The sequence below is a fragment of the Amblyomma americanum genome, chromosome 1, assembly GCF_052857255.1.
Source record: "Amblyomma americanum isolate KBUSLIRL-KWMA chromosome 1, ASM5285725v1, whole genome shotgun sequence".
NCBI lineage: Eukaryota > Metazoa > Arthropoda > Arachnida > Ixodida > Ixodidae > Amblyomma > Amblyomma americanum.
The window spans coordinates 323,492,188-323,510,498 of record NC_135497.1 but is presented as its reverse complement, the minus strand read 5'-3'; the positions used below and the strand labels follow the sequence as shown (position 1 = coordinate 323,510,498).

General features: G+C 46.0%; 1 long non-coding RNA gene across 3 annotated transcripts in view; it reads right to left on the bottom strand.

Moving 5' to 3' along the window:
• The window catches only part of LOC144115405 (uncharacterized), a 23,025-nt gene extending 5,690 nt beyond the window's left edge, over positions 1-17,335 (bottom strand). For 2 of the 3 annotated variants that reach the window (XR_013311392.1, XR_013311390.1), the window contains exon 1: positions 17,256-17,335. This is a non-coding gene — a long non-coding RNA (uncharacterized LOC144115405). Of the gene's footprint in view, positions 1-9,333; positions 9,425-17,255 lie in introns of those variants that run through there. The other variant, XR_013311391.1, reaches the window with a different exon arrangement.
• Between the last annotated feature and the right edge of the window lie 976 nt (positions 17,336-18,311).

Sequence of the window (18,311 nt, the reverse complement as noted above, 5' to 3'; positions counted from 1 at the left end):
CGCTGACAGCCACAGAAAAGTTGCATGGGACAAGATCCTCACTTACGTCTTCAAACTCTGTTTCCTCGCGTGGAAATGTCAAAAGTTTTTGAAGACGAAGCTTCTTCTCACATTCGTAGAGCTGACGCACGGAAATGTGGTACTGTGATCCTGCCAGCTGGCGGTAACGGCCGAACCGGTCTTCTAGCGCATCCGTCTGAAATTTGCCCAGCAGTACGTACTTGAAGTGAAGTTCTTCTAAGCAGTAGCGCGAGAGTTCTACCAGAGAATAGCATGTCAGTCGCAAAGCACTGTGAGTCTCTTTCGTCAGCGAGCCACTGGTGATGTTTATTCTTGCCCAAGCGTCCAACCAGTCCACAACGCCGCTCAGGAAAGCTAACTGTGTGTCATCAACAGACCTTACAGGGTCTTGCATGCTGTCCCTTAGCCTCTGGCCTTTGCAAGGGGTCTTAACATTGACTATTTGCCACCATGTGAGGATAACGTCAATGAAAAGAGCAGTCGACTCAGCTTGAGGAATCTTGAACGCGGAACCATGTGTCCTGAGGGCATTTGAAACAAACTGATTAATGACGTCGAGAGCGAGCTTTACATTTTGCCGCTCCATTGAGGTTGGATTCACGGCTTTTGCGTTCAGTCTGTAAGCAGCCTTCACAAGCGACGTCTTCTCTGAAGAATAAAGCTGCCGCACAGCTGCGAAAGAAGCAGCTTTCATACGAGGAGGCCCTTCGGGCATTGCTCCACTCAAGTCCATTTCAGGGAAATAGAGGCATGTTCCAGGGTTTTTCTGGTTAATCCAATTGTTCCTAATGCACTTCAAGAGATGCACAGGATCGACCACGTAGAAAAGAGGGCGAGCGTTATCGGCTGGATGGGGATAGACAATGCTCACCTGAGGACTTGTAGCAAATAACGACATCATCTTGCGGTTCAGAGCATTGTTGTCCGTTATCACAGCGATAATTTTGAGCCCCATTTTCTCAACATTAATGATTATGTTCTTAGCATGCTCGTGCAAAATTTCTGCGCTCAGTTTGCTCACAGGTAATATGTGAATGACGTCCTTGTTTGCAGAAAGGAGTGATTGTACCATGAACACATGGGCTGTTGTTGCTGGTTCCGTTGAATGAACCGACGATCCTACTATTGTGCCCCCTTTGTAGTCGAAGTATGGTTTTATGTGGATCTCATCGATCATCAGGGTCACTGTCTTCTCGTGGTCTTTCATTGATTTGACTCGTTCTCGGATGTAGGAGAGACAGTGCGGTTGATTTTGCTCCACAAGAGGGTCAGCTTTGTAATTTGAGCAAACACGGCGCAGTGTGGAAGGATGGGGCAGAATGATTCTTGATGCAGCTCTTGTGAAGTGATATGCGTGAGGAGAAATTGAATTCAAAATACTGGCGAATACCAGCAGCTCTGCGCTATACACATGCTGTTTCGCGAGGAGAAGCTCTATCTGCTCAACCAGAAATTTCAGCAAAGAAGACTGTTCTTTCGTCGTATCACTGTCCTCAATGAGGTCTGCAAGCAGTGAACCGACAAACTGCAATACTTTAGTATGTTTCGACTCTTTCGTCACCTCAGGTATATTATGCAAGCCTATCTCGAGTTCTTCTAGCAGCAAGGACAGGCTGGAGGTGTCGCATACTTGAGCTGGCAGAATCCTGCCTGAAGGAAGCGACAGAAGCTTCACTCCATTCAAGAAAACAGAAAGTGACAGATCAGGGAGAACTACCAAGGCGCATTTCACATTAGGTGAAGGATCATTCTCGATGAGAAGGAACCTAACGCACTGCTCATCGACAGAAACGGTCCAGAATTTCGTGTTGCAGATTCCAGGCAACTTAGATTTGAACTCCTCGTAAGATGAAACTTTGTTTCTTTTCTGTTCAAGCTCATTAGACTGAAGTGACTTCCTCATAGCCTCCTGCAAAGCAGCGTTTTCCCTTCTTGCTTTTTTCGTCTCTGGCGATTCACTCCGTCCAGGCGTTGAGGACAAGTATTTTGGGCAGTTTGGAAAAACAGAAGGCGCAGCATCAATCTTCAACTGTAGCCTGTCACGCTTCACCTCTATTATTTTCCCTGTCAGTTCATCTTGGTGTGACAACGTCGTAATGAAGTCGCCTGCGTGGAAGTGCAGTTCACACACCTGCACGAGAAAATGAAGCAAGGCCATTCGCCATGACTCTCCATTGCCTAAAACACTAAGTAAAAAGAGTCTGAATAGTGAACAGCTTTTACATATTTACACAGCTTTTACACAAGCCTTATGCACATCCACAGAACTAAATGCTTCCTGGACAATTCATACATAAGTGTAAGAAGTGATATCATTGCCTACAAAGACAGCATGCCTTTCCGGGAGCGACAGCTCACAACTAAGATAATTACCAGCGCCTATTAAGCAATATTTCAGAGTCTTACCCTCGAATGCTCTGTAGGTGTGAAATCCTTCCGTGGAATGGCTCGCAACCAGGCTTTTCTTCGTACTTCGTCTCTTGGGAAGCAATAAACACGTACTTTGGGACCATTCTGGTAGTTCCCGCGGCACCCGGGAACACAGCACCGGCCCATGTTTCACGAAGTTGCACTCGCTACACGGCAGGCAATCAGTTTCCCATTCGTGCGCTAGCACAGGTACGCACGCCACACAAGAAACGGCCACACGAAACAGACACAGCCGTGCGAGGAGCGAACGGAAATGCACCCAACGCCAGGCTGAAAGACTCAAGCAGCAGCTAGACGCTCACTGCAAGACTGCGTTCGTGTCTGTGCTTGCCCGGGCAAGCGCGAGCACATCGAGGGAGACAACCGAGCGGAGCGGAGCCGCGCTTGGTGAGCAGCCTGACCGGACACTTGGCGTGACGTAGCGCGTGTGGAAAGGAGGGCCTGGAGAGGCCTGAAGAAAGTATTTAGAGGGTGTTGCACCGCTACAGTAGCACCGCAGTAGAGGTTAGGCAGGAAATGCAAAGCAATGGGCTTCGCTTCTGTGACGGCAGGGGTGGGCTACCTCATACAGGGAAAGGGGCTCTGCTCATACTAAACTTTCTTAGAATTTTCTGCTGAACAAGTTAGACTGACCCCGCACCGTCGCGCCAACTTCCTCCCCGAACAATGAACAGCCGAACAGCCCACTAGCAACACCCTCAAATTCTCTAGAGGGTGTTGCCACCAGCCACTTCACGACGACAAAGACCGGCCTCCCCCTTTCCGTGCGCCAAGCTGAGCGATGACACATCCGACTCACAAAGACGACGGTGACTGGGACTGCCGGGGAAACTTCCCTTCGCATACGTTAATGGACTTCGCCACTTTTTAACAAAGGAAAAGCGAAGCCAGCTAGCTCCCTGCTTCTGCTGCTACTGCGAATTGGTACCAGCGCCAGACTGTTTTTATTGCTAAAATTGCCGATCTATGAAATCCAAAATGAGGGCCAGCACTCTAATTCATGCTTGTTCCAGAGACTTCGGGATGTTTTCAACGTGTAGTTTCTTACTGGGACGTCATGGGAACGCGCAGGTCGTAAGTTAGGTTACTGCAAAAAAATGTTAACAAGACAGGAATTCAGATAGGGGAGGGGCTGAGCTCCCTCATGAAAATACATGGGGGGGGGGGGTCCAGAGCTCCCCCCCCCCCCCCCCCCCCCCCATGGCGGCGTCCCTGGTTTCATTCCTAAGCTCGAAAGCAGGAGCGCACGAAGTCAGCGCTGAATTCTGATAGGCAGATGAATCCATCCGCGACTACATAGGGAGCTTCACCTAATACTGAATACAATTTTTCAAGATAGGCTTTTTGAGTAAGAAGAGCGCTTTTTCCGGCATAGCATTGTCAGCGGTGTAGTATATAGGAATACAGCTAAGACGTGCTAACTAGCAGGCTGATTTACTAATACTCAATAATTAACTTGTTCAGTATTACTGTTAGGCTGCTTAATTATTTATAGGCGAGAAGCCCGCCGTAAGTAATACCGATATCAGTTTTTATAATTTCGTAAACGCGGTTACCCTCAGCGCTGAGGCCAAACAAATTTTGGCAATTTCGACTGGCTACGACAACTGGAGAGGTTGCTTTGCATGCAAGCTTCTCGAAAGCGCATGTTTTCTGGCGCGATGTAGCCAACATTTGTTGAGCCACAGCGCCGAGGGTAAGCACGTTTTCGAAATTCTAAATACTCATATGGATAGTACTTACGGGAGCGCTGCAAGCCTCACAATGATTAAGAAACATAAGAGTAATAGTTAAAAATTAAGTTAGCTATTCAATATCAGTTAACCAGCCTGCTAGTTACCACATCTTAGCTGTATTCCGATTACTGCACCACTGGCAATGCTATGCCGAAAAAAGCGCTCTTCTAACTTAAAAAGCCTATTTTTTAAAAATTATGCAAGGTATTAGGTGGAACACCCTGTATAGAGGGTGTTTAAATTTATTAATTTAAAGTTAATCATACCGTATTAGGTATCAATTAGTATTCACAAGTATGCTTGAACGAGGTATCCGTCTGGACAGGTAATAGAATCGTCAAAAGTGGTGCTCAGGAGCAATTGTACCATTTTTCTAAAATAGCCCCGTCATAAACGCATTATATGCTTTACAATCGATAAAAACCTAAAAATGTGCGGTTACTTTTGAACCCCCTATTTCAAAAACTAACATGACTCGAAAGCTTTCGGATTCACACTTCCAAGCTCACGGAATTGCAGGCTTGTTTGAACTCTATATTGGACTCATTGCCCACCTGCTACGGTCTCTTACTGAGACTGGCAGTATTGTATATAAAATAAATAAATATAAAAAACACGCACATTTATGCCCAATTAATTATCTTTTTTATTCTCAGAGGCAGTTTCTGCGACGATAAATCAGCTCCAGTGTCCTCCAATAAAATGTTCCACCACGTGAGAATAAAGAAGTGACAGCACCAGACAGCACTTCCCGTAGGCACGCGTACAACTTGGAGACGCCCATCTCTAGTTCTTGGTTTGGAAAAACGATTCCTAACTCTATACACGAAATGGCCCTGCCATTCTGTCCAGCAGGAATTTCCAATGTAGCCGGCGCCATCGACTTCCTGAAAACAACGCCGTACCTGCCACAAGGGGATGAAAAAAAATCCGCGCTGAATGAAATTGAACTGCCTGCACTGCGGCCGCCCAGAGGCGCTTGTGCCAGCATCACAAACGAGACAAAATATCGGTTCTGAAAAAAAAAAGGGTGGGGGGGGGGGCTTTATTCCGCCACCCTGCACAGCTTATATCCTGTGTATAGCCGTGTTGTGGCTGAGCTATAAACCCACTTCACCTTGCGAGATTCGCTACCACACCGAGTCAACAAATCAGCGAGTGTTTTTAACGTAATATATTTGATAAAACACCACTGCGCGCGAGACAGCGAGGGGATGGAAACAAACAGATTCTTGGTGGCCGGCGATGGGGAGCGCAACCCATAATAAAGGATCTTCGGTGAGGCTCGCGGATGAATAAAATGCCGTTTATCTCTCACTCTTGACAGGGCTGGCAGAGTTCCAAGGCTCGGGTCTGAATAACGCCTTTCTGCCAAATTATGCAACGTTCTATACACAGTTCCTTCACAGGTTATCTTTGGGCCTCGCGCTTTTCCCGAGCTTACGTCCAATATGCAACAGGCAAACACGAGCTGGAAAAACAGTGCACAAGGTCAGCGCAGCCCTTTATTTGGTGTCGATATTGCACAATTACTGAGAAATATTTACTAAGCGACGGTGGCCTACAGCTCCGCGCAGCCACTGACCGATTCTTTTTATTGTCACGGGTGAATCAGGCGACAGCGGGCAATAAAGATTGCATTCGACGAAATTATACCGCACAAGGGAAAAACTTGATGACGTCGACTCGGTGTATAATCATGCAAGGAGGGGCACTGTGCGTGCATTACCCTAGCGCCATTTTTTTCTCTCTTCTTTATCACGCAAGGAAGAGATCTGTGTAGCAGGGCTTCGTGAGGAGAAATGGCGCGGGGTATAATAAAAAAAAAGTGCGCCGAGGGGATTCTAGTTCACGAGGGAGTAGGGGGCGCGCGAGCGCCACCCACCAACCCATCCTCCCACTTTACCCCCCCCCCCCCCTCTCACACACACGCACACGCGCGTGCGCAGTCCCGCAGTTAACGTTTTATAGAGCCCGGCTGACCCGGTAGACGCGGGTTCGATCCTGGCCGCGGCGGTCGCTTTTCGATGGAGGCGAAGTGCTAAATAGGCCTGTGTACTGTGCGATGTCAGCGCAGGCGAATGAACCCCAGGTGTTAGGAATTATCTGAAGTCCTTCACTGCGGCGGCCTCATAGCCTGAGTCACTTTGGGAGGTTAAACAAATAAATCCAAACGTTAGAGAGTTATAGCATATCGTTACCGTGTTTACGTTGGCGTTTACCGTGTTACAGGACGCCGAACTTTCCGGTTAGCGCGGCGCACGTCAGAAGTTTTAGCGTACCGTCTCTCCCGTAACAAGTTAACGTAAGGCTAAAACGATTGATGATGATGGCAGATGCCCAACTTTTATTGCAAACAAAAATACGGATCCATTGCAATCATTTCTATGAAGTGAGACGTGCATGCACTTTAATAATCTTTTTCTGCATATAAAACGTACCGACTGCACTTCAGCTAACAGCCGACTCAGCGGCTTTTCAAATGTGCCCGTGAAGATAGACACCTTTGCCTACCCTGGCCAGTTGACAATTTCACTACGTATGGGCTCCGTGCGCTGCAGTTTGGCGCGCGCGAGTGGCGCCACCTGGTTAACAGCGGTGGCGAAAGGAGGACGCAGCCAACGCAGCTCTCTGGTTCAGTTTGCAGTGAGCGAGGCGAGCGTTGAGGTGTTTTGTCCGAAGGCGAAAACAAACTTGGATAATTATGGGTGCTCTACCTACTGCTGTGTTTACCCAATGCCATAACAGCTATAAAAACACTGCAGTCAAGGTACCGAATATATTTAAACTCTTTTCTTGGACATCGTGCATGCTAGCTCATGCACAGAGGGTATGCTGGAAATGAGTGCACTGTGGAATTAAATTCATGAGAGTGAACTGGGAAAGGGTTTACATTGACTGGGTGACTGGGGTGTTTCGAACGTGCCATCATTGGTAGGAGCTGCTTTATGTCTTAATGTAGAGCGAAGGAATGCGTTCAGTCAGTCACAGGAAATGGTCTGCGGTGAAGTTCTTGGAGCTAGCATCTGAAGTTTAAGTCTTCGTTTGTTATGCTCATCTGTGGTTCAGCGTGTCAATTTTGTTTCTAGTTTTTTTTTTCGTGCGTGTGTGTATGCAGTGGGAGCGACGTCGTACTTCTGAGAGTGCTTATGTCGTTTTTCCCATTGTTTCACCTAAGCTTTTGTGTATTTATTTGCATCATTTTATTTCCTTCAGTGATTTAAAATTTTGTATCTTTATTTGTTACATTTATGAGATCTCAAATCCTGTTCTAGACGAATAAAAAGAAATATAGAGAGTGGTTCAAATTTCTCTCTATATATATTTCTTGGATTTCACAACATCACTAAACCCTTAATTTCGGGAATTAATCTTTTGATTTTAATTAGGTTTATCGTCCCAATACAACGAAGACTATAAGGGGAGCCATAGTAGGAGGTTCCAGATAATTGCAGCCACTTGGAGTTCTTTAACGTGCACTGACATCGCGCAGTACGCGGACCTCTAGAATTTTGCCTTCACCGAAATGCGACCGCCGCAACCAGGATCGAACACGAGTCATTTGGGTCAGCAGCTGAGCACCATAACCACTGAGCCACCGCGGCGGCTTTTATATAATAAAGTATTTACCAAAAGGAAATACGACCAAAATAATTCATGTAATTGGTGTCTTCATGAAATTCCTGAAATGAAAGTCCTGTGGAAGATACTTAGCAAGAAACCCATCGTCTTTTTGTATGCTTAGAGCTATGCTTCTCTGATAGGAATACACAAAGTAACGAAGTGTCGATCCTGAAGGATGGAGAGCACTATCATCTGATGTATATGTGTAGTAAGGTTGCGTTTTTCGCATTTCTAGCCGACCATTCACATAGTCGATGTCACAGTGGATGTAAATTACATATAGCTGATTTCATTATTTGGGTCAGAGCCTTGTTTCTCAAACTGTAAAGGTACTTAATTTATCTCAATAAGCTCAACTGCGCTGCCAGATATTGCAGTGCCGCCGGGACTGCAACACAATCATGGTTGCTCGGAATCGGTGATCAGCCCAACCTGAAAGCAATTGAAACGAAATGCAACAGTGGTGGCGTCAAGGCTTTCAATGCGTTGAAATCCGCAGAGAAGAAGGCGTTGACTTAGAATGGCATCGCGGTCAGTGCGCGTCTGCTATGCGGCCGGGCTGGCGCGAACGCATCGGGCATGGAGGAAGGCGCAGGGCCACCGCGGCCAGTCTCGAGGGAGGCGCGCGCGCTCTCCCTTCGAGAGACCGGCCGTGACTGAGCGTCCGGTTAACGCGGCGAGTGCCACGAGGCGGCGCTGGCGATGTGGTCGCTGCTGGCGCCACCATACGAGCGCACGGAGCCCGCGCAGCGCACGTTGCGAGTGCTGTAAAAAAGCACAACTACGACACCTGTTTACAGTGACGCATCGTCGCTTCTCGATGTGTTTGGATGTAAACACAGTGGCGCCATCTAGTGGCAGTAAGTTAAAGCGCGCCAACTCGGGCCGGAGAAACTCTATTTTCAGCAGTTACTGATGAATATAGTAAGAGAATTAGCAGTCTTTTTTTTTTCGGGGAAAAAAATCATGAAAATATAGAAAAACAATAAATGCGGCAAAAAACTGAAGAGCTGCAGTGTAGTCGTTGCTATTTGGCTATGTACACGACATATAGTTACGCTTAACTGTTCAAAAATCGGCAAATAATCTCAAAAACATGGCCTAGTTGTTACTCAATACGATATGCTATAACTCTCTAGTTATAGCATATATCGTTACCGTGTTTACGTATGGACGCGAGCATGCGTGTTTTCGGACTCTGCCGAGCGCGTTTCCGCCGTGGCTTCGAGCTTTGTCGAGATCATAGTTATTCGCGCAGGGTGCCATTCCAACACGGATAACCTGGGCCAGGGAAATTGAGCTTCAGTGCTTCTGACAAGGCAGTTGGCTAGTCGGTGACATTCGATCCCACCGGTACTCACCTACGGGGCAGAAACGTGGAGGCTAACGAAAAGGGTTCAGCTTAAGTTAAGGACAACACAGCGAGCCATGCAAAGAAGAGAGTTTTAGCATATCGTTACCGTGCTTACGTTGCCGTTTACCGGGCCCGGCTAGCGACATTTGCGCATGCGCCGCTACTTACCGGTCCGCTAGCACTTTACGGAATCTCTTTTAGCGTTGCGGAGAGTTAGCGTTCGCTCGTAAACAAACATGGCTGCGCCCTGCACGGCCGCCGCGTTCTTCGGCGCCATTTCTCGCTATACATGAATGCATTCGCTTTTAATTTGCAAACTCTCTCATACGTTGAAGTTTGAGCAACAACTAGGCCATGTTTTTGAGATTATTGGCCGATTTTTGGGCAGTTAAGCCTGACTATATTATTCGTGTACATAGCCAAACAGCAACGAGTACACCGCAGCTCTTCAGTTCTGTGACCGATTTAACATTTGTTCTATACTGTCACGATTTTTTCCTCGAAAAAAAATTGGTAATTCTCTTACTTTTGTCATCAGTAATTGCAGAAAACAAGAAGTTTCTCCGGCCCGGAGTTGGCGCGCCACTAGATGACGCAACTGTGTTTACTGGAAGGGAATGAAGCTATAAAACACATAGGAACAAGAATGACAGAAAAATTTAAAGAAAGAAAGGTTGCACATAATTTATCGAAGGAGGATAGATTGGTTGCTGCAATAGCTTCACTTGAGCAAAGAGATTGGGAAAGGGCAGAGAAGAAGGTTCCTAGTGGCACATCAACAGGACCAGATGGTATTCCGATTATGTTAATAAAGAAGCTAGGACCAAAATCCAAGCAAACATTAATACGGGTAGTGAATAAAATGATAGTGGATGGGAAAGTCCCGATGAATGGCCATTAAGTACAATGAACATGATATATAAGGGAAAGGGGGACAAACCTGACGTAAGTAACTACCCTCCCATAACAGTGACATCTGTGGTTTACAGGGTGGTGATGCAGATTATAAAGGATAGATTGCAGGCTTGAGTAAAGAACGAAGGGGTGCTAGGGGAGCTACAAAATGGGTTCCGGAAACAAAGGAGGTTGGATGACAATCTGTTTTCATTGATGCAGTGTATAGATATTGCTGAAAAGGAACAGAAGCCCCTATGGCTAGCATTTCTGGATATTAAGGGAGCCTACGACAACATTATTCAAGATATCTGTGGGACATACTGGGCACATTGGATGTGGAAGATGGAGTAATTAATCTTTTAAAAGATATATATATATATATATATATATAAAGGTAACAGAGTGATTATGAAATGAGAAAAAATGTATCAGAGCCTGTAGAGATACAGCGGGGGCTCATACAAGGATGTCCTCTGTCCCCTTTGTTGTTCATGTTGTACCTGCAACGGTTGTAGACCAAGCTAGAGAGGAGCGGACTAGGCTTGAACTTTTCTTTTTCAAGCAAGGAGAATGGATTAAACAGTCATTACCGGGACTAATATACGCTGATGATGTAGTGCTAATGGCTGAGAACAAGGTAGATTTACAGAAGTTGATAGACATACGTGGTAAAGAGGGAGATAGATTAGGTTTCAAGTTTAGTAAGGAAAAATCTGCTGTCATGATATTTAACGATAAGGGCGGCGAGCATAGAATACAGGAGTTCACGCTAGAAGCATTGGATGAGTACAAGTATCTTGGGGTGTGGAAAAATAACGGTGCTGAGTATCTGACAGAGCATGAAAAATATGTAATGAATAAAGTTAGTAGGAATGCAGCTGTCATGAAAAATATTGCACTGTGGAATTACAATAGGTATGAAGTGGTAAGAGAGATCTGGAAAGGGGTGATGGTTCCTAGCCTGACTTTCGGTAATGCGGTCCTGTGCATGAGGCCACATGTTCAAGCAAGGTTAGAAATTAAACAATGTGGCGTAGGGAGGCTAGCTTTTGGAGAACATGGCAATACGCCAAATCAGGGGGCACAGAGTGATATGGGATGGGCGTCGTTTGAGAGCAGAGAAGCTAGCAGTAAGATAGCATTTGAGAAGCGATTGACAAAAATGGGGGAAAAGCAGTGGGCTAGGAAAGTTTTCAGACACCTGTATATAAGGAACGTTGACACGAAATTGAGAAAGCGAACTAGAAAACTGACAAGCAAATATCTGGACAGCAGTAGGGGGCAAATCAGCAATTATCGGTTAAGAAAAAGGTTAAAGAAACAGAGAGAGCTCTGTGGAAAACAGGAATTTTGACGAAATCAGCCCTGGGAACATACAGGATCTTTAAGCACGAAATTGCCAAAGAAAATATTTATGGTAATTGTAGGGGAAGCTCTTTGTTGTTTGAGGCCAGGACGGGAGTTTTGAGGACTAAGACATATAGAGTCAGGTACCACGAGATAGACATGTTGTGCGTTGTGTGCGGAGAGGAGGATCCGTCCGTCCGTCCGTCCGTGCGTGCGTGCATCCATCCGTCCATCCGTCCGTCCGTCCGTCCATCCATCCATCCATCCATCCATCCATCCATCCATCCATCCATCCATCCAAACACACAAAAAGCAACTATGCGGCACGGCAAACAGGTGTTGTAGTTGTGCTTTTCTACAGCGCTCGCAACGCAACGTGCACTGTGTATGCAAGTTTACCGAGGTTTACGTAGCGAAATTGTCTACTGGCCAGGGCAGGCAAAGGTGTCTAGCTTCACAGGCACATTTGAAAAGCCGCTGAGTCGGCTGTTAGCTGAAGTATAGTTGGTACGTCTTTATATGCAGAGGAAAAGATTTATTAAAGTGTAGCATCTCACGCCATAGAAATGATTGCAATGCATCTGTATTTTTTTTCCTTAAAAGCTGGGCATTTGCCATCATCATCACTTGTTTAGCCTTACGGTAACTTGTTACAGGAGAGACGGTACGCTAAAATGTCCTCTGGCGTGCGCCACGCTAACCGGAAAGTCCAGCGTCTGGTAACACGGTAAACGGTAATGTAAACACTAACGATATGCCATAACTCTCTTATAAGGGATGCCATAGTGGAGGGCGTCGGTAATTTCGGTGACCTGGGGTTCTTTAACGTGCACTGACACCGCACAGGGGTTGTGGATTTGAATTTGGAGGACCAACAGACGAAACCTTTGAAGACATCAACTGGTTTGAACGCGGAGCCCTGTAATAACACGATGGTTTCGCCCTTGCGGGCGGCAGCATGGGTGCAACCCTTTACGACCTCTGCGGGCTTCAGACGGGCAGGCAGCGGCGACCGGACCTGTGTGCGTCAAGTTTTGTGTGGGTGTAAACCATTGCGATGTCATAGAACCCGTACCGCCCGAGCGCCTGTGCCAATGAATACGACGCCAACGGAGACGCAGACCTCAATTACAGCCTCTGTTTTTTTTCTCTTTCACTCCAAACTTCCTCCCTTCCCTCACGGCCTGGTTGATGTGTCCACCCTTATGCGAGACAGTTACTGCGTCTTTCCTCTAAAATCACAATGAAGGCGCACAATGGCAAATTCAGGAAGCAACATCACTGAAGCCATTGGCGGGAGGCCTCTTAGAGACTCCGAGCGATTTGTCCAACGGGCAAGGCGTCGCGCCGAACGGGCGATGCCGTTCCGTGGACTCCCTGGCAGCGCTGCAACACGCTGTCGCATTCCACTCTTAAAGACTTAGTTTAAGCGTCCTCCAAGTTTTCTGAAATATTTTCGATCCTTCTGCCTTTCAGTGCTTAATTAAAAGCCTCGCGCAGTTGGCAAAATTAATGTTGCTGATACCTTGAACAAATCAATTCAACAGAAAAGAAAAGCGAACTTTTGCGAACTGTTTCGGAACCAGTCTCTCATTAATGCACGTTCAAGAGGGCAGCAAAGACACATCAGAAGGACTTTGCTTGGACAAGACTCAGTGGAACACATGTATGATTGTAAGTAACATTGCTCTGAACTATTCTAGTTCACTATACCCTGAACCATTTGGTACAAGGTTTGCGCTGATATTAAGCGAAGCTGCCAACAGACTTCCAAAGGCGATGTGGTTGTGGTAGATAACTACTTTGGTACTCTTTTTAAAAGTCGACTCTACCATACGAGAAAAAAAAAAAAGCGTTGCTTTGTGGTGCGAGCGGCATCCGCTGCATAGCTTTTTTTCCCCCTACTCTAGGCCTTTGTGACCGCCATGGAAAGCTGTGTCAGAGGAAGAAAAAAAAAAAGAACAGATTTCTTTAACGTGGGAAGAACGCCAGGCGTCTGTGTACGCTGTGTTTAAGCTGCACATGCACAACAAAGGACGCGACAGAGGGCTTCTGATTAATTTCTACCACCTGGGGTTTTTTAAAGTGCACTAATACTGCACGGCATTCGGATGTTTCCCCTCAGTCGAAATATGGCAACCGTGATACGATTCCGAGACTTTGGGCTCAACTTAGTGGTCAGTAGCCGAACGGCAAAACCCACTGCAGCGGGTGATACTGCGAGAAGCTGCAGCGTGCACATCTCACCTCAGCTCGATCGGTGTTCGCTATGCTTGCATACGTGCGCGTTCACTTAACCAAAGCGAACACCGATCGAGCTGATGCGCGATGTGCAGTTTGTGGCAGTATCATCCGCCGCGGTGTCTCCATGGCTTTGGCGTTCGGCTGCTAATATCAAAGTCGCAAGATTGAATCCCGGCTACGGTGGCCGTATTTCGATAGAGGCAAATTCAAGGAACTAAATAGGAAGCTATAAGAAACAGCTCAAACAGGACAGCATACAAGGGATTGGCGAAGACATGCGCCGACTCGCAGCAAGGTTTATTGTGAAAACGAGACAGATCGTCTCAGTCAGCAAAACTGAAGCAAATTAAAAACAAACAGAAAGTGGTACAAAAAAGTTGGTTGGTCACGAACTGTTCAGACTCTCCCTTTTACGATTTGTTCATTAGCACATTTTTCCACGTGCTGAGCTTGCGCAACTCACGCTTATCTGGGTGTTTGAAAATAATTGATATTGCAAGAGGCGTATACCAGCAGACGCAGCAGTGAGAAAACAAGTGTGACAAGATAGCTGTGCTCTTTACATTGTACCCCCCCCGACACTGAGCTGTTTTTCTTTTACTGTTCAACTTGGAGGAATTGTTACCAGCTCAACAAAAGCCTTCAAGCAAGATGTGATGATAGCACTGTCACAAGCTGTTGGGTTACAAGGTGCACTTTGTCAATAACTACCAGCTTCAGCATTTACAGGAAACTCTAGCTAGCATGGGAGATTACAGCACAGGCTAAAATGCAGCTAGCACAGCAAATTAAGAAACAAACAAAAAGGTGAGAGAGGCAAGGACATAGCCCTGAGTATGAAAAGATCTTTATTTAAAAAGGAACAGAAAGCCAGCACATTGCATAGTAAGAGCATGCAGCCATCACTCACATCTGACTCAGTGCACACCCATTTGCATTAAATATCTGCAATCTAGCGTGACGTCTGCCATTCCAATGCCGGCCTGGCTCATGCAGATTTTGCTGCAAACAGAACCAGCCTTCTCAATCATGGTGTTTGCCTAGCACCAGAGGCTCTAAGCTGATTCTGTGATGGTGAGATCCCATGACCCACAAGACAAATGGTGATACAATGAGGAGGTGCAACACAACAAAAAAGTTCAAAGTTAAAAAAAAAAGGTGGGAGCTAGAACGTTTAATCTGATTTAAATAGGGAAATCGGCCACACAGGAGAATAATTCGAAGTTTCTAAGAATGCTCGACACGTGTAGGTCGAATTCCAGCAGTAACAAGACGAGTTCAGATTCCTCTTTAGTGCACCTTTAATAAACCTGCACTCACAGTCCAGCACTCTTAAACAGCAGATCTGCCAAGTGCTTAAGCCATCCAGTGCTTGCTGCATGTAGTGGTAACTTCAATGCAATTTGTGCCTATCCCAAAAGAAGCTGGCAGACTGTACTGTTTACAAAAACTAACTAAAAAATCAAGGTCTCAACAACATAGAGATGTGACATCTGAACATAAAGAAGAACTTAAGTGAGAAATGAAGTGAATGCCAACCAAGTTCTTGTAAGAAAACACAATGTTTTGAAACCTACTCGAGACGGGCCTCTGTTGAATGTTTTTGTCTGAGTCTATAAACAGGAATGCTTCAGAAGTTATTTGGAAAACACACAAACTTCCCTGATGCTGCTTGCAAATGATCACACTGACTAAAAATGCAAATGTGACCAGGTTTCAAAAGTAGAGAAATAGAAGAATAAACGTAGTGTTCTTACTGTGTGAAAAATAACAACGCATAAAAGATTTTAGTGATAGATTATACTTTGGCTGTCACAGCTGTTAACAACATCCAACAGCTTAGTAACAACACATAAGATAATTTAGTGATAGATTACACTTTGGCTGCCACAGCTGTTAATGACATCCAACAGCTTAGGCTACAAATTTATGAGTAACAGCAGAAGCGGGCGCCCAGCAGTGGTTTGCCAACAATTCCCCTACCAGAAGCAGTGCACTTCACTTCATATTTGCCGTCTCTACACGCCTGTTTCGCTAGCATCCGCACACATTTTAAAAGCTTGTTATTCCACATTTAAATTAAAAGTAGATCAGAATTTTCGCTCATGCAACACACACATTAGAGCCACTTAAATGCTTCTCGGCTTTCATAGTAAGGGGATTGTCTTAAGAGCTTGTGTGGACCATTGAAATATTTTAAACATTGCAACAATTTTGGCCTTGAATTCAGCTTACTGAGTAGTCAATATAAGCAACCTTGCATTGTCACTAAAATGTAAATGAGAGCATTTGCCAAGGATATGTCTTAAAGGGGGCAAATACACAAAATTTACAAAGGCTGCATGATGAAGCAGGAAGGCATTTCCACTCCTTTTAACTGTGGCCCACAGTGCATTATGCAAGCCATGCTGCAGCTGTCAACATTGCAGGACCTTGACTGTGCACTGCATGTTTGCACAAATGATCATTTCAGTGCTTGTTTGGAGGTAACTCTATTCCCAGCTGTTCAAAGTGGTGCATCACTAGCATCATGTATTAGAATGCGGCCTTCCTGGAAGTAGTATAATCTGCCATGGAGCCAGCCCCCAAAAGTGTAAGGCTATACCATGGTAGACTGCAGCATTAAAACAGTCCTCTAAATGAACCAGTCGGCTGAGACCATCCAGGGAAACTGCACCCCGCACGCTTACTGGCAACCAACCGCAGCTCAAAACGTGCTGCAGATGTTACAGCTTTAATCTAAGGTAGGAAGGAATTGTGCTCCTGCATCATGTGGTTTTGAACGTTTTCTTAATTTCCGGAGAATAGGTGCAGACATAGAGGAGCGAAAAGATCTGGCATGGTTAGAATTTCTCAGCCCGATGCACTATGAACGTGTGGCACTACTGAGAGCTAATGTGCACTGAATTATCACTAATTTTCACGCACAAGTATGAAAGGGATCACTTGTGCAAGGCAGTTACTCATGGTGTTTTCATTACTCCAAATTAGTTCTCGTTCACGCTGGCCACGACACGTCGTAAACGCCACGTAGTTGGAGATGCATCGCAGTTCACTGTAAGTTATCAAACCCAACAAGACAGACAAATCTGCCAAAGTGTTTATAACTTTCAGCTCGTGCTGCATACGTCCTCTTTCACAAGCAAGTTTTCAGCGCTTGTTTTCCGCCAAAAGCGCAGGTTTCCAAGCCGGTACGCGGCCTCTCTTTTTGACGAGAAGTCAGCTTTGCGGCGCCTGCAGCGGTTTCAACGATCTATCGCTAGTTGTAGCCCGTGTAGCCTGCTGCTTGTGTCCGCAGGACAGTTCTCATTCGCCCTTCGACACGAAATGCCTACAAAAACCCGTTGATTGGTGATAGTGGGCGACGGCCGTCAAATTGTTTGATACTGCGGAACGTCTGAACGACTAAAAAAGAGCCTGCACCTGAATTGATAACGAAACTGACGGAAATACGTTTGTCCTGTATGCATCTTGAATGAACCCACCCCTGTATCCACTGTTTCAGCCTTAATCGGAGCGGTCTCTGGTCGTTTATGCAGTTTAAACTGAACGACGAGCACAGACAAAATCATTAGCACTTTCGCTTCTCCAGGTGTTCTCACCTTTGTTACTTTTCGGGAAATACAGAGAACCTCAGACTGAGTGCTCGCCTGAGCAGCTGACTCCCAAGAACCCAAGTAGCACTAGTACGACCAGTACGGCCAGCGGCGCCCGCTTCAGGGCCTGTGTTGTGGACAGGATAGAGAGCGCTGCGAGCGAACTGTGCGCGCTGCGTTGCACTACAGTCACTACAGTGCTTTTGCTTGTATCGCCGAGGCTCCGTTTAAACCATTTTTTTTTTATTGGGATCTTTATGACCAACCAGTAATGTCAGCTTGCCGGCTACATTACATGCGATTACGTTACCCAGTCGTAGTCAGCTGAGGATAGAACATAGAACGATAGAATCGTGGGCCCATGGCAGTGGTGGATTTATCAATTAGAATGGGGCGGTTGAGTGAGGGTGGTCCCATTAGTGCCATGCATATCTTGGAAGTTTTTGTTAAAAAAAAAAGGACGTTCAGCATGGTTTTCCCATGTCACACACACACACACACACACACACACACACACACACACACACACACACACACACACACACACACACACACACACACACACACACACACACACACACACACACACACACACACACACACACACACACACACACACAAAGCCGCCGCGGTGGCTCAGTGGTTGTAGCGCTCGATCGGCTGCTGACCCGAAAGACGCGGGTTCGATCCCGGCCGCGGTGGTCGAATTTCGATGGAGGCGGAATTCTAGAGGCCCGCGTACGTACTTGATGTCAGCGCACGTTATAGAACCTCATGTGGTCGAAATTTACGGAGCCCTTTACAACAGCGTCCCTCATAGCCTGAGTCGCTTTGGGACGTTAAGCCCCCGTAAACCATACACACTTTTTTTGGGATATATATATATATATATATATATATATATATATATATATATATATATATATATATATATATATATATATATATATATAATGGTTGTCATGTAATGTAATGGTTGTCATACTTTCCAACAAAAATCGGAACCAGAACCTCCACGTCGGCACATCGGGTTCAGCATTCTCCTACGGTACACAGTCGACA